The sequence below is a fragment of the Felis catus genome, chromosome C1, assembly GCF_018350175.1.
Source record: "Felis catus isolate Fca126 chromosome C1, F.catus_Fca126_mat1.0, whole genome shotgun sequence".
Taxonomy (NCBI): Eukaryota; Metazoa; Chordata; class Mammalia; order Carnivora; family Felidae; genus Felis; species Felis catus.
In genome coordinates, this window is record NC_058375.1 from 128,836,753 (window position 1) to 128,852,410 (window position 15,658).

Below are 15,658 nucleotides of genomic sequence, written 5' to 3' on the forward strand. Positions count from 1 at the left end.
TCTTTTAGTCTAAGTCCTAGCCATCTGTCACTTAAGTTCTGAATTTTCAAATCACCTTTTAAGAAGGTACTGTTTTCAAGATGTCTTTTCTTCAATAGCACACCTGAATTAATATCACAATTCTTAACTTTCTAAGCCCTCCAGCATGACTTTCTAGTATAGCCCCACCTGACCTAGCCAATATTATACTTTTCCCCACCTCAGATTGCAGATTGTTGTAGAGAAGATTTCTCCATGGACTTGTGAACATTTGAGGTCCATTTGCATCTTTAAAAAATTATATATATATATATATTATATAAATGTATATATATACGTATATACGTACACACATATATACATATATATACACATATATATGTATATACGTATATATATACATATATACACGTGTATATATACATATATACATATACATATATACACGTGTATATATATACATATATGTGTGTGTGTGTGTGTGTGTGTGTGTGTGTATATATATATATATATATATATATATATATATATGGAGAGAGGGGGGGTGGGGGAGGGGCAGAGAAGGAGAGAGAGAATCCCAAGCAGGCTCCATACTCAGCACAGCCTGACATGGTCTCCATCTCATGAACCGTGAGATCATGACCTGAGTTAAATCAAGAGTTGGATGCTTCATAGACTAAGCCACGCAGGTGCCCCCATGCATCCTCTTAATTTAACTTATGGTATCCCTCCTGCCTGGATCACCTTTTTATCAAAACTTTGCCATGCTTTAGAGATTATTTAAAGTTAGGCCATGATATATTTAGGACGTTAAACAGGCTTTGGGACATTACTACAGGGACTGAGCAGACCTGAATGGATGAGAAGAGATTGGAGACATGAAGGCAGTTAAGGAGCCATTATAATAGTCCAGGTGAGAGAAAATGAGTGCCTGGCCTTGGCTGGTGGCAGACTTGGAAAGACAAAGATGGACTCAAACAACTGATTTACTGATGCAAGACAGGATCTCTCATTTTGTCAATGCTACCCTAGCTTTTAATTTACACGAAAATGATTTGGAATGAGAAATGTGAAAATTATTATGTTTTTTGTTTTTTTTTTTTACTAAAACATGTTTACAGAATTATATTCTCCATCAATCACTAGCACTAAAAACAAGGTAAGGCAAAAACGCTTTTACCTTGCTATACAGCTTTTGGTAGTGGTAAAAATATTACCATGTCATTTGTGCTGTATGTTATTTTTTTTTTCCACAGAGGCCTGCTTATATTTTTTGACCTTACAGTGTTAAAGGGAGTGAAAAAGGACAAGTATTGTTACATTTTTATTTTCACTTGAGGAGACTGAACTATTAGGATTTAATATTTTATTCCAGATCACATAAGGGTAGACCTTGATTTATAATCCATATCTCCAGTGCTTTTTTAAATAATAAATTATAAACTTTCCTGAATTACATATCTATAGGTTCAACTTTTTCAAGGTCACATTCTCATTTGATGCTGTTACCTTTCAAAGTATGCTAAGTGCTTGATAAGGCTTAATTTTATTTTCTCAGGACATTACATACAGGTTCTCAAAATGCTCTTTGTTCCATTGGACTTTCCACTTTATCTGTGCTATGCCAAGGTAGATCCATCAGGATGAGACAGGTTCTAGTACAATAACAAATGCAACCGATATTTCAAGGTGACAGTGGTTGAAAGCCACAAAGATCACTCACTATTCACCTCCGTCCAGGATTGGCTAGGGGCTCTGCTTCACTCCAGGACACTAGCTAATGGAGCTGCCACTCTATAACATTTTTGGCCCTTGTGGCCTAAGGCAAAGAAAGAGTATGCAAATTACACTTGGACTCTTAAGGCCTCCACCTAGAAGTGGCATGTTTCATTGGCTAAACCAAATTAAAAGATCACACCTAACTACAAGGAGCAGTGAAATGTAATCATACCAGGTGTTCAGGAGCAGATTTTAAAATACTTGGGCAACAGCACTGATGAATACGAGGCACCCTCTCAGATCAGCTTGCAGGATTTTGTAAAGGAAATATAGAGAAGTTTAGTGTGATTCAAGTCGAGAGTTTTCAGAGCAAGGAGATGTAATGACAGGACTTCATACTGTCTCTTGCAGGCACAGTTCTACGAGTTAGTAATACTAGTTTGTTAATAATCTGTGTATCTTTGTAGGATTTCAGCTGCCAACTTTATTATGTGGTTAAAGCATTCAGTCACGAATTTTAACAGCACATATTTGCAGTATTGATAGAAAACCCCTTTAGTATATACTGCCCTAATTCAACAGTTCAAATTGTTCTGTGTCCAGTGTTCCATTTGTCCTTAATTTCCTCCATGTATTTTGAGAGTAAAACATCTCTTTTGCCTGCTTGGAGGAACTTGGTGCAAGATTGTTCATGTGAAACTCTGTGTGAACAACTAGAGAGACCATCTTGATTAAATTGCCTGGACAGGGGCGCCTGGGTGGCGCAGTCGGTTAGGCGTCCGACTTCAGCCAGGTCACGATCTCGCGGTCCGTGAGTTCGAGCCCCGCGTCGGGCTCTGGGCTGATGGCTCAGAGCCTGGAGCCTGTTTCCGTTTCTGTGTCTCCCTCTCTCTCTGCCCCTCGCCCGTTCATGCTCTGTCTCTCTCTGTCCCAGAAATAAATAAACGTTGAAAAAAATAAAAATAAAAAAAAAATTGCCTGGACAAATCAATTTAAAAGATTGGCTCTTTATATGATTTGGTTGATTGATTAAATTGACAGTGATACATTTAGTTATGGCAAGTGGACCATCTCCAGCAATTAGTCCAAAACCTGTGTCTACCACAAATTATGCCAATAAATATGTTCACGTGAATTATTTAAAAAGTAAAGCTAGAATATGCATTTGTGTTACCTTATAGTATGTTAAATTTGGCATAGAGTATTCGTATCTTATAATTTAAGTAGTTAATTATATGCCTTCTTTTCCTCATTTATAAGACTGAAGTCTTCCAAAATATGAATTTAAGGGCAGGGTTGACTTTCTACTCTATTACTCCAGCATTAAAGAGAGCATTCTGGGGCCATATAATGATTTTTTTTTTTCTATTTGCTAGTGAGCTAAGTATCTCAGTCAAGTCTGGGTTTGAGTTCCCTTTCTATTTCTGACCAGTCTGTAAAATGAAGTTTTTGGTCTTCATGACTTTGCATAGTGCATCTACATCTAAAATAAAGTAAATCAGTAAATTATATTTTTGATTATAGAAACTAGTTGATACTTAAATGACTTTTTTTTGGTAGATGTAATAAAATTTAATAAGTAATTATGCAAAGAAATATTTCAGTTTAAAGAATCTAGGAAAACTCTTTTGTCAATGTGAGTGTTTAAACTTTGTATAACTTCTAAATCTGCTATATTCCAGGTATCTGATTAGGCTGTCGGTCCAAAGAATATACTTTGTTATTTGCAATTTCACAATCATCATTTTATAAGGTTTAACATAAAAGAGGCTATGCTAATGTCCTAAAAAGTCCTATGCAATAAAGATATTTTTTTGGTAGTAGAGAGTACTTTTGGAAACTTTGTTTTAATAACTCAGAATTTAAAAGAAAACAGATGATGATAATTCCAGGGCTTTCCAACTTTCCTGTCTCAGGCTCCACAGACACCTAAACAAAGTTGTAACCATCTTTGAAAGAATGTAACTGCTATTTAGGAGTGGTATTCCTAGACCAAAATAAAATTCACCAAAGCAAGCTGGTAATTTTAGGCAGTTTGACCTACCTTTCCACACACTAATGGATTGAGATTTTAAATGTTTAATATAGTCAGTTCTTCCCCTGAGAAAAATGGCAAAGTATTGATCCAATTTCTCAAGTTGTTTGTCTTACGACATGGACAAAACATTTGCCTCCAGTTTTCTGCACACCTCTCCTAAACAAATACTTTAAACTACTTTGACTCAAGTCGTCAGATACTTCTCAGTATGGTATATTATTAGATAAGTAATAGTACTAAAATGTGTAAATTGAAATAGTAAATCATTAAATATTAAGAAATGATCTCATTTTAACTCATAAGGTGCTCCCAGATCCTCACTTGGAAGTGAGGAAAAGAGGATCAGAATTTTTTTTTTCCCTGTCTTACTGTTAGAACTGTGTTCTCATTATTTTAGCCAAGTGTCAGTAAATAGAACACACACTTTCTAGTTAAAATGTTTGCTGTTATTCTATACAATAGGAAAATACAAGTAAATTGATCTAGGTTATTTCCTCAGACTTAATATCCTCAATATTTTACATCCTCCAAAAACCGATCTTTGTTGTTGTTGTTGTTGTTGTTGTTTTGGGGGGTGGGTAGGGGATGTGTTACCACTTGAATGATGGAGGAAACAAATAAACAGTAGGTAATGAATTAGGAAGTAGTTTCATCAATCAGACGACCTGATTCAGAGAGCTGTATTTTCACCTATGTTCACTGTACTTACCTAAACAGCAAAATTGGTGATTAGCAATATTGATAGAAAAGTTATTTCAGGTTTCTAGGCTTCAGTCCCATTGGATGTTTAAGTTATTAAATAAATTCCTTTAGTTATAATATAGATAGAGGTACTATTAATGGGTCCTATTCAGCTCCTCTTTTTCAATAATAACAATACTTTTTGGACACCTATTATGTGTAATGTTTGTACTTTACAAAGTCACAATGTTCGATATATGCTCTATTGGTAATTCTGTAATCACTAATTCATCCCTAGCTTCATATGCATATGGGTAACTAAAATGGAATGTGAAGCATCCCTTGGCCAAGTAATCTGATGGTCCAAGCAATGTACTCTGCATATAAATTGTGGTGTAAAATATTTTTGGCAGAAAAACTGCTTCTTTCACAGCAATTGGATTTAGATTTATGAATGTTGCCAGTGAAGCTATTCTGTGGTATATTTTATGTAAATGAGTTTTTAAAACATTAGTGAAGTTTCCATAGTCAGGAATTGGAATTCTCCTATGGCAGGTTAACCTTGTACGTAGTCATATTTGATCATATTCTGTTGCCAAAAACTCTAAGTATGTGGGTAAAACTAATCCTTTCAATTATGAGATAGGTATAAGAATATGCAATTATTAATGGTTCTCACTATGGGCTTTCCTTTGGGGTATACTCTAGCATGAAAATAACTTTCCTGAAAAAATAAATGTCACTGTTGCTTAATCCTGTTTAATTTCAAAATTATTTTATACTTATTGAATTTATGACCTTGACTTTCATAGAGATCCTCTGGGTTTATGTCTTTGGGTGAAAGAAAGAAAAAAAAATGTTGCTAGAGGCTCTCCAAATCCTTCATCACGCAAGTGTAGGTGAAAATGATTTAAAAATCTCATTGAATTAAAAGGGCATCTAATTCAAAATCTTCTTTAAAATGGGATCTATATAGTCACTAAAATATTTAGAAGTTATTTATATAAAGTCCCCTGGAATTTTATATTTGAAACTTGTATGCCAGGAAAATTAATTCCACTTAATTACTAGTCCTGCTGTTTTCTTTTTTTTTTTTTTTTTAAATTGTTTTATTTATTTCTGAGAGAGCACAAGTGGGGAGGGGCAGAGAGAGAAGGAGACAGAATCAGAAGTAGGCTCCAGGCTCTGAGCTGTCAGCACAAAGCCCGACAAGGAGCTCGAACTCACAAACCGTGAGATCATGACCTGAGCCGAAGTTGGGCCCTTAACCAACTGAGCCACCCAGGTGCCCCTCCTGCTGTTTTCTCTAAGTAGCAAATGGAATCCTTTTGTGACTCAGTTTCTCTATAAAATCAAGTAATGCTTATGGTGTCTATAATCTTATATTAGCATTTGTTATGTACCTAATACTAAACTAATACTCAAAGCTCTTAGCAAAGGATAGTAGAATTAAAGTTATGTTAAACAGTAGAGAAAATTAGCCTTTTAATAATCTCAAATAGAGTGATTTTCCTTAACCTCACAAGGATCGTTTCTGATGATCCCTAGATGTTTGTTGTACTCTGTCTTGTCAGTGAGTATTATTTGGGGAATGTAAAACCATCTAATATTAATGGAAGAGAAATAGAACTTAAAAATATCTATATATTTCATATCTATAACAATTATATATATATATATATAAAATGATATATGTAACTTAAAGTAGGTATATAGTATATATTTACGCAAACACAGAAAAACAGATATGGGGAGAAGGGAGGAATACAGTCAAGGAAACAAGGTCTTGAAAGAGCTTATAGAGAACTTGAGTGGTAAAAATGTGCCCTATATAGGAAAATGAATGCCTTTTCCATTATCATATGAAGAGAGAAGAAAAATAAGGGAATCCATACAGACATATTCACAGAAAATTGAAGGAGTTCTTATTTCTGTTTTTCTCCGGTAAAGACGAGATGAGATCTTGAAAGTTTGGGGACATGGCGAAGGCGTAAACAAGCTGTAATATGGAATGGGAGAAATAGGAACCTCAGAAGAACCTCCAGTCAGTGTGAGAACATGGTTGACTGAAGATGGATAGGATACCACACACTGCAGTGTCACAAGCATACAATTAGCATTTTCTTCTTCTCTGCCTGGTAGTCCAGGGTTAAGCAGAGTAGGAAAACAGTTGGACCAGTCTATGTCTGAAGTTTTGCCAGACGGGCGGGCAGAAGAACAGTGGCGCCAGGTGATTGATGCTGTTGGCAAAAGAGTGCCTGATGTAATGCAAGTGGGAGGCTAAGCTGCTAAGAGAACATTTTTTCATGAGGAAAAGCATAGAGATTACTGGAGAAAAGGAATTAGTCTATGTGGACAGACTTCACAATTCAGGGGAGGGAAGGATCAAAAGAATGAGTTACAGAGGTGGCCCTCAGCCTTGACTGCACAGTAGCCTCCCCTGTGTATTTCTCTAGGTCTCAATCTGTGACATTTCTGATCAAGTTGATCTGCAGTATGTCCTGGGCAGGGGAAATATATTTTACAGCTAGAGTTGAAAGCCTTTGTTTAGAGTGGCTTGTAAAGAATCTTAAAGATTTTGCAAAGTACTTGGCAGTTTATTTTCAAGCAAATGAAGAATCAGCAAAAGTTTTAAAAGTAGGAGTAGCATAAGTTATTTCTTTTAGAAAAGTAACTTTTTCTTCAGAGTGTTTGACCAATAATGAAAGGGAATGATTAGGGAAAAGTGTAGAGAATATTGTAGTATTCTGGGCCAGAAACGGTAAGATCTTGAACCAAGGTCTGACAAAGGAATTTAAGAGTAAAGGACATATTTGGGATGTTTCAACAATTGGAACTTAGTACACTTCTTAATATATGTATACAATGACAGAGGAAGGTCTAAGATAACAAATTTTCATTGGGGATGATATGTTAATTTTCAATTGCATAAATTATCACAGACTTAACAGCTCAAAACATTTATTATCTCTGTATCCATGGGTCAAGAGTACAGGAATGACTTTCTTAGATTCTCTGCTTAAGAGTCTCAAGAGGCTATAGTTAAGATGGAGACCAAGGCTAGGGTCTCATCAGATGCTTGACTGGGGAAAGCTCTTCTTCCAAGCTCCCTTGGAATTCTTGGCACAATTCATCTATACGCACTGTAGGGCTGAGGTCCCTGCTTTCTTACTGGTTGACAGCCAGAGGCTGCCCTCAGATCCTGGAGAGTGCTTTCAGTCCCTGCAATGTGGCCACTACCCAGGCCTTTTATCCACAGCTGTTTGCATCTTTAAGGCCAACAGAAAATCTCTTCCTCCACAAAAATATCCCAGATACTCTTATGAGGGTTTTCATCTCATTAAGTCAAGCCCACTCCAAATAATCTCCTCCCTTCTTTGTTGTTGTGGTGGTGGTGGTAGTTTCGCACCTAATGTTCTACCATGGACACTGTGTCCTTTTCTTTTACTATTATTGAAATAAAGTTAATATACAAGGTTACATTATGTTCATGTACACAACACTGGTTCAACAACTCTGTATCTCACATTAACTTTGCAAGTGTAGGTACCATCTATCACCATACAATGCTATTAAAATACTATTTACTGAATTCCCTATTCTGTAATGTTCTTCCCCATGACTTACACATCCCGTAACTAGAAGCCCATACCTCCCACCCCTTTCATTCATTTTGTCCATCCTTTAATCACCCTCCCCTATGGTAACCGTTGGTTTGTTCTCTGTATTTATGGGTCTATTTCTGCCCATTTTATGTGTTTGGTTTTTAGATTCCACATACAAGTGAAATCCTATGGTATTTGTCTTTGCCTGACTTACTTGATTTAGAAAAATACCTTCTAGATCTATCCATATTGCCATAGATGGAAAGATCTCATTCTTTTTTTAGATATTGCTGAGCAGTATCCCATTATACATACACCACTTCTTTATTCATCAATCAATGGGCAGGCACATGGGTTGCTTCTGTATTTCAGCTATTTTTTTTTAATTTTTTTTTCAACTTTTATTTTTGGGACAGAGAGAGAGAGAGAGAGAGAGAGCATGAACGGGGGAGGGGCAGAGAGAGAGGGAGACACAGAATCGGAAGCAGGCTCCAGGCTCTGAGCCATCAGCCCAGAGCCTGACGTGGGGCTCGAACTCACAGACCGCGAGATCGTGACCTGGCTGAAGTCGGACGCTTAAACGACTGCGCCACCCAGGCGCCCCAGTATTTCAGCTATTTGAAATAATGCAGCTATAAACAGGGGTGCATATGTCTTTTCCAATTAGTTGAGTAAATACCCAGTAGTGGGATTACTGGATGATATGGTATTTCAATTTTTAATTTTTTGAGGAAACCCCATACTGTTCTCCACAGTGGCATCACCAATTTATATTCCCACCAGTGATGCATGAGGGTACTTTGTCTCCACATCCTTGACAACACTTGTTATTACTTGTCCTTTTGATACTAGCCATTCTTACAGGTGTGATTTGATAGCTTGTTGTGGTTTTCATTTGCATTTCTCTGATGATGAATGATGTTGAGCATTTTTTATGTGTCTGTTGGCCATCTGTATGTCTTCTTTGGAAAAATGTCTATTCAAGTCTTTTGCTCATGTTTTAATTGGATTATTTTTTCTTGTGTTGTAGAAGTTCTTCATATAGTTTGGATATTAACCCTTTATAGTCATATTATTTGCAAATATCTTCTCACAATCAGTAGGTTGCCTGTTTGCTTTGTTGGTTCCTTTGCTGTGCAAAAGTGTTTGTTTTTTTTTTTTAATTTGTTATAGTCCTAAAAGTTTATTTTTGCTTTGGTTTCCCTTGACTAAGGAGACATGGCTAGAAAAATGTAGTTAAGGTCAGTGTCTCAGAAATTACTGCCTATGTTTTCTTTTAGGAATTTTATGGTTTCTGGTCTCACATTAGGTCTTCAAACCATTTTGTTTCTTTTTGTATATGGTGTAAGAAAGTGGTCCTGTTTCATTCTTTTGCATATAGTTTTCCAGTTTCCCATAACCATCTTTGCCCCATTGTGTATTTTTGCTTTCTTTGTCATAGAATAATCGACCATATAAGTATTACTTTATTTTTGTGCCTCCTATTTTATTTTATTGATAGGTGTCTCTTTTTGTGCTGGTACCATACTGTTTTGATTATTAGAGCTTTGTAGTAAATCTTGAAATCTGGGACTGTTACACCTACAGCTTTTTTCTTTCTTCTTAAGAGTGCTTTTGGCAATGTGGCTAGTCATTTGTGGTCCCATACAAATTTTAGTATTTGTTAGATACTGTGAAAAATGCTATTGGTGTTTTGATAGGGATTGCATTAAATCTGTCCATTGCTTGAGGTAGTATAAACATTTTAACAATATTGGTTCTTCTAGTCCATGAGCATGGGGATATCTTTCAATTTGTCTGTGGCTTCTTCAGTTTCATTCATCAGCATTTTATAGCTTTCAGAGTATAAGTATTTGACCTCCTTGGTTCAGTTTATTCTTAGGTATTTTATTCATTTTGGTGCAGTTGTAAATAAGATTGCTAATTTCTCTTTCTGCTACTTTGCTTTTCGTGTATAGAAGCAGCAGATTTCTGTGTATTTTGTATTCTGCGACTACACTGGATTCATGTATTCTAATAGGTTTTTTTCCCTTCTTTAGGACTTTATTTGCATAATATCATGTCCTCTGCCATTAGTAACGGTTTTGTGTTTTTTCACCAATTTAGATGTCTATTATTTTTGTCCAACTGCTGTGACTAGGATTTCTAGTACCATGTTAAATAAAGGTGGTAAGAAGGACATCCTGGTCTCTGTTCCTGACGTTACAGAAATGTTCTGTCTTCCACCATTGAGTATGATGTTAATGATGGCTTTGTCATATATGATCTTAATGTGTTGAGGTATGTTCCCTCTAAAATCATTTTGTTGAGAGTTTTTATCATGAATGGATGTTGAACTTGGTCCAGGTCTTCTTCTGTATATATTGAGATGACCTTATCATTTTCATCCTTTGTTTTGTTGATGTGGTGTATCACATTCATTAATTTGTGGCTTTTGAACCATCCTCACATCCCTGGAATAAATACCACTGGATCGTGGTAAATGTCCCTTTTAATGTATTACTGAATTCAGTTTCTTAATATTTTGTTGAGGATTTTTGCATCTATGATTATTGGGATATTGGCCCATAGTTTGTTTCTTTGTTTATTTATATATTTATTATATTTTTTGCAGTGTCTTTGTCTGCTTTTGGTATCAAGATGATGTTGGCCTTGCAAAATGCATATGGAATCTTTCCTTCCTCTTCTATTTTTTTGTAGTAATTTGAGGAGAATAGGTATTAACTCTTCTTTAAATGTTTGGTAGAATTTACCTGTGAATACATCTGGTCTTGGACTTTGGTCTGCTAGGAATTTTTTTTTTATTATTATTATTACTGATTTAATTTTGTTCCTAGTAATCTGTTCAGGTTTTCAATTTTTTTTTAATGTAGTTTTGAAAGATAGTATGTTTCTGGAATGTACCCATTTCTTCTAGTTTTTCCAATTTGTTGGCCTATAATTTTTTTCATAGTAGTCTCTTATAATCCTTTGTGTATTTGTGGTGTCAGTTGTCATTCCCTCTTTTCTGATTCTGTTTATTTGGGGGTCTTGTCTCTCTCTCTTTTTTTTTAATCTTACCAAATTTCACCAATTTTGTTAATCTTTCCAAAGAACTAGCTCCTGGTTTCATTTATCTTTCTATTTTTTTTTCTCTAATTTATTTCTGTTCTTATTTTTATTTCCTTCCTTCTAACTTTAGGCTTGCTTTGTTCTTTTTCTAGTTCCTTTAGGCATAAGATTAGATTGTTGGGGATTTTTTGTTTCTTGAGGTAGGCCTGTATCACTACAAATTTCCCTCTTAGAACACCTTTTACTATATTGGAAAGTTTGGGGATCATTGCATTGTGTTTTCATTTGTGTCAGGTACTTTTTAAAATTCCTCCATTGATGTGATTTCTCCACTGACCCATTGGTTGTTCAGTAGCATGTTATTTAGCTTCCATGTGTTTGTGTTCTTTTTTCCCCAGTCTTTTTCTAATAATTGGTTTGTAGTTGCATACCATTGTGGTTGGAAAAGATGTTTGGTATGATTTCAGTCTTCCTAAATTTATTGGGACCTGCTTTGTGACCTCACATGTGATCTATCCTGAAGAATGTTCGATTGGCCTTTGAAAATAATTCATTGTGTTGTTTTGGGTGGAATTTTCTGTATGTATCTTATGTCCATCTAGTCTAACGTGTCATTCAAACCTACTGTTAATTGATTTTTCCGCCTGGATTATCTATGAATTGAGGTAAGTGGCGTGTTAAAGTCTCCTACTGTTGTTGTATTGTCAGTATCTACTTTTAGATCTTCAAATAGTTGCTTTATGTATTTGGGTGCTCCAATGTTGGGTGCATATATTTGTACCATTATCTAATTACTGGATTGATTCCTATATCATTATTTAGTGCTCTTCTTTGTCTCTTGATAAAGTCTTAGCTTTAAAGTCTATTTTGTCTAATATAAGTTTTGCCATGCCAGATTTTTTCCACTTCAATTTGCATAGAATATCTTTTTTTTCTCACTTTTAGTTTGTGTGTGTCTTTAGGTCTATAGTGAGTCTCTTATAGGTAGCATATAGATGGAGCTTGCTTTTCATTTATTTTGTTAATTTATATCTTTTGACTACAGCATTTGGCCCATTTCCATTGGGAATAATTATTGATAGTGATATACTTATTGCTATTTTCTTCTTTTCTGGTTACTAATGTACTACTGTGTTCCTTTCTTCCTGTGATTGATGACTTTCTGTTGTCCTATGTTTGGCCTTCTTTCTCTTTATTTTTTGTGTATCTGTTATAGGTTTTTGGTTTGTGGTTACCATGACATCCTAAATATATAGCATTTTTAACATCCTAAATATATAGCAATCTATATTAAGTTGGTGGTCACTTAAGTTTGAACACCTTCTAAAAGAACATTTTTACTTTCCCCTCCCTACTTCATGTATATGTTGTCATATTTTACATCTTTTTTTTTAACCTCCATTCTTTTTTTTTTCTGTTTATGGCCTTTTGTTTCCAATAAAAGAAGTTACTTTAACATTTCTTTTAAGGCAAGTTTACTGCTTTTTGATTTTTGTTTGGAAAACTCTTATCTCTCCTTTAATTCTGAATGATGATCTTGTTGGATAGTGTTCTTGAGTATAGATTTTCTTTTGTTTGTCTGTTTCCTTTTAACACTTTGAATATATCATGTGACTCTTTTTTGGCCTGCCAAGTTCCTGCTAAAAAATCAACCGATAGCCTTATGAGGATTACCCTGTGTATAACAGTTGTTTCTCTCTTGCTGCTTTTAAAATTCTCTTTATCCTTAATCTTTGCCATTTTCACTATTATGTAATGTGATGTGGCCCTCCTTGGGTTCATCGTTTGAGGCCTCTTGTGCTTCCTCAAACTGGATGTCTCTTCTTCTCCAGATTAGTGAAATTTTCAGCTATTATTTCTTCAAATAAGATTTCTGCACCTTTTATTCTCATTTATCCTTCTAGGACCCCATATAATGCAAATGTTTATTTGCATGATGTTGTATAAAAGATCCTTTAACCTATCCTCACTTTTTTTGTGTGTCTTTTACTATTCAGATTGGTCACTTTTCATTACCTGGTCTTCCAGATCATTGAATCATTCTTCTGTGTCCTCTAATTCTCTGTTGATGCCCTTTAGTGTATTTTTCATTTAAGTTATTGTAGTATTCTTCAACTCTGATTTTTTGTTTGTTTCCTTTCTCTTGAAGTTCTCACTGGGTTCATCCATTCTTTTCTCTAGTCTGGTGAGCATCTTTATGACCATTACTTTGAACTCTTCATCAGTCATATTGTTCATTTCCATGTCATTTCATTTTTTGAGGTTTCTTTTTGTTTTTTTCATTTGGAGAATAATCTTCTATCTCCCCATTTTGTTTGACTTTTTATTAGTATCAGTTAGGCAGAAGAGCTATTCACCTAAACTAGAGGTATGTCTGATGATTTTGGCTGGATGGATGGAGCTGTGCCTGCTGCGTGCAGGGGTCCTGGGTCCTATGTGCTGGGGCTGCCCTGGCAAGATAGCTGAAGCTGAAGTGGATGCAAGCTTGGGTGTCCTAGGGCACTCTGCACAAAGGGGCACCCTGGTAGGATGCCTACAGCCTTTATGGGCATGGGTTTTGTGTCCCGGGGTACTCCACACCAAGGAGTGGAAGGGTGGCTGGAGCAGAGACAGGAATGGGCCAGGTGTTGCCAAGCACTCCACAAGGGGTTGACCTGCCAAGTTGTCTGGAACCTGAGTGGTACAGACCTGGAGTGTTTGGGGGTGCTTTGTGCATGTGTCTCCTTGGTAAGATGGCTAGAGCTGCAGTGAATGCTGACCAGTGCTGACCAGGTATGAGCTGTCCTGGAGCCTCCTTGGCGGGACAGCTGGCTGGGGCTAGTATTGTTTAGGGGCAAGGGTCTCACTGAGGCAGTAGGCAAGGTATGGTGCCTGGATCCTATTTTTTGTCCACACTACCAAGATAGAGGGAGAACATAAACTGTGGCATTCAATAGGCCCTATGACTTAGAGTTCCAGCAGCTCTCCCACTGTTGAGCAGAGTTCTAGGCCTGCAACCTTTATGTCCAAGTTGTACTTTTAAATTTTCTTCTTTTAATGTCTATTTTTGAGACAGAGACAGAGCATGATCAGGGGAGGGGCAGAGAGAGAGGGGAAAACAGAATCAGAAGCAGGCTCCAGGCTCTGAGCTGTCAGCACAGAGCCTGATGGGGGCTTGAACTCATGAGCTGTGAGATCATGACCTGAGCTCAAGTCGGACACTTAAAGGACTGAGCCATCCAAGTTGCTCTTTTAAACTTTGGCCTTTTTTGTGGAGCTATTGTGGGCTGGGTGCCCAGGGGGTTGCTGAGGTGGCAGGGTGACTAGGATGCCTGGACCCTGCTTCTGTCTATGTTGTCAAGATGGAGGGGAAATGTAAACTGTGATGCTCTCTCGCCCCTCCAACCTGGAGAGAATTTCAGCAGCTTTGTTTGGCAGAGATCTAAGCCTGGCTCCTTTTTATTTTAGTTGCTCTTTTAAACCATGGCTTGTTTGGTTTTTTTCTGTGCCCCAGGTAGACAAACCTACTTATGGCCCCTCCATACTATCGTAGTTAACAGTGTTGGGTTTGGGGTTTCTTTAATTACCATGTTGCCATCTCTCTTGCCATTCTCTATGTTGTCTGCTTTGTTGTGCAGAAGTTGTTAAGTCAGCCCACAGTTCTTCAGGAGGAATTGCTATGTAAATAGGTGTAAATTTGGTGTTTCCATGGAGGAGGTGAATTCAGGGTCATCTCATGCCACCGTATTGGGCCAAACTCTCAATCTCCTTTTTGATCATCTCAAAAACAACTAATTTGATGTATTATTATCAGTGAATTCTCTTCCTTTTTGCCACATACCATAGCCTAATCATGGGAGTGGTTTCCTGTTACATTCACAGGTCCTGCCCACACTCAAAAGGATGAAATTATATAGGCATGCACACCAGGGTACAGGGATCAGATATGATGCACTTAGTTAAAATGAATAATACAAGAGAAGTAACATGTTTTTCAAGGAAATTGGCCTCAGTTTTAGATACGTTGAATTTGGAGATAATTGGCCATCCAATTAGAATGTATCAGTAGGTCTTATAAAGTTAGTAGGGAGATTAGAATTGTAAATATATGTTTGGTAGTGATCAGTAGAGATGATAGTTATGTAACGAGATCCTCCAGAGAAAGACTGTAGTAAGAAGTGGACTGGGGACAAGAGCAAGGCCAGGTAAGCTAGAACATCTGCCTGTGTACTTCCACCCATGTCTCTTGATTGCAGTATAATCTCATCATTCAACCTTTCGTTGTTCCTATAGTTCATCTTTTAATAATATCCTGCTCTTGCTATTGTGTTGTCCACTCTCTGTCCTCCTTCCACCTCCAAGCCACACTACTAGGAAGTGAGAAGCAAGAGCTCTCTTAGTTAAAGCTTGGCAGATGAAAGACACTAAGAAAAATGGACTCTCTTATGCACCCTGATCCCAGATGGGGAGTTGGGGAATTATAGAACACAAGGGTCAGTGAGAGGATATGGTGCCATCATTTGCCCTGAACCACTTTATTTCTTTATCACAGAGAGCAGGACTGTGAACTTTTCTTTACTCCCCTCCCAGAATTGGCTATCAAGTG

At 36.7% G+C, this 15,658-nt stretch overlaps 1 protein-coding gene across 8 annotated transcripts in view; it reads left to right on the plus strand.

Annotated features, from left to right (window-relative positions):
* Nucleotides 1–15,658, plus strand: part of THSD7B (thrombospondin type 1 domain containing 7B) — a 1,583,202-nt gene that overhangs the window by 1,374,403 nt on the left and 193,141 nt on the right. The gene's annotated exons all lie outside the window — the stretch shown is intronic.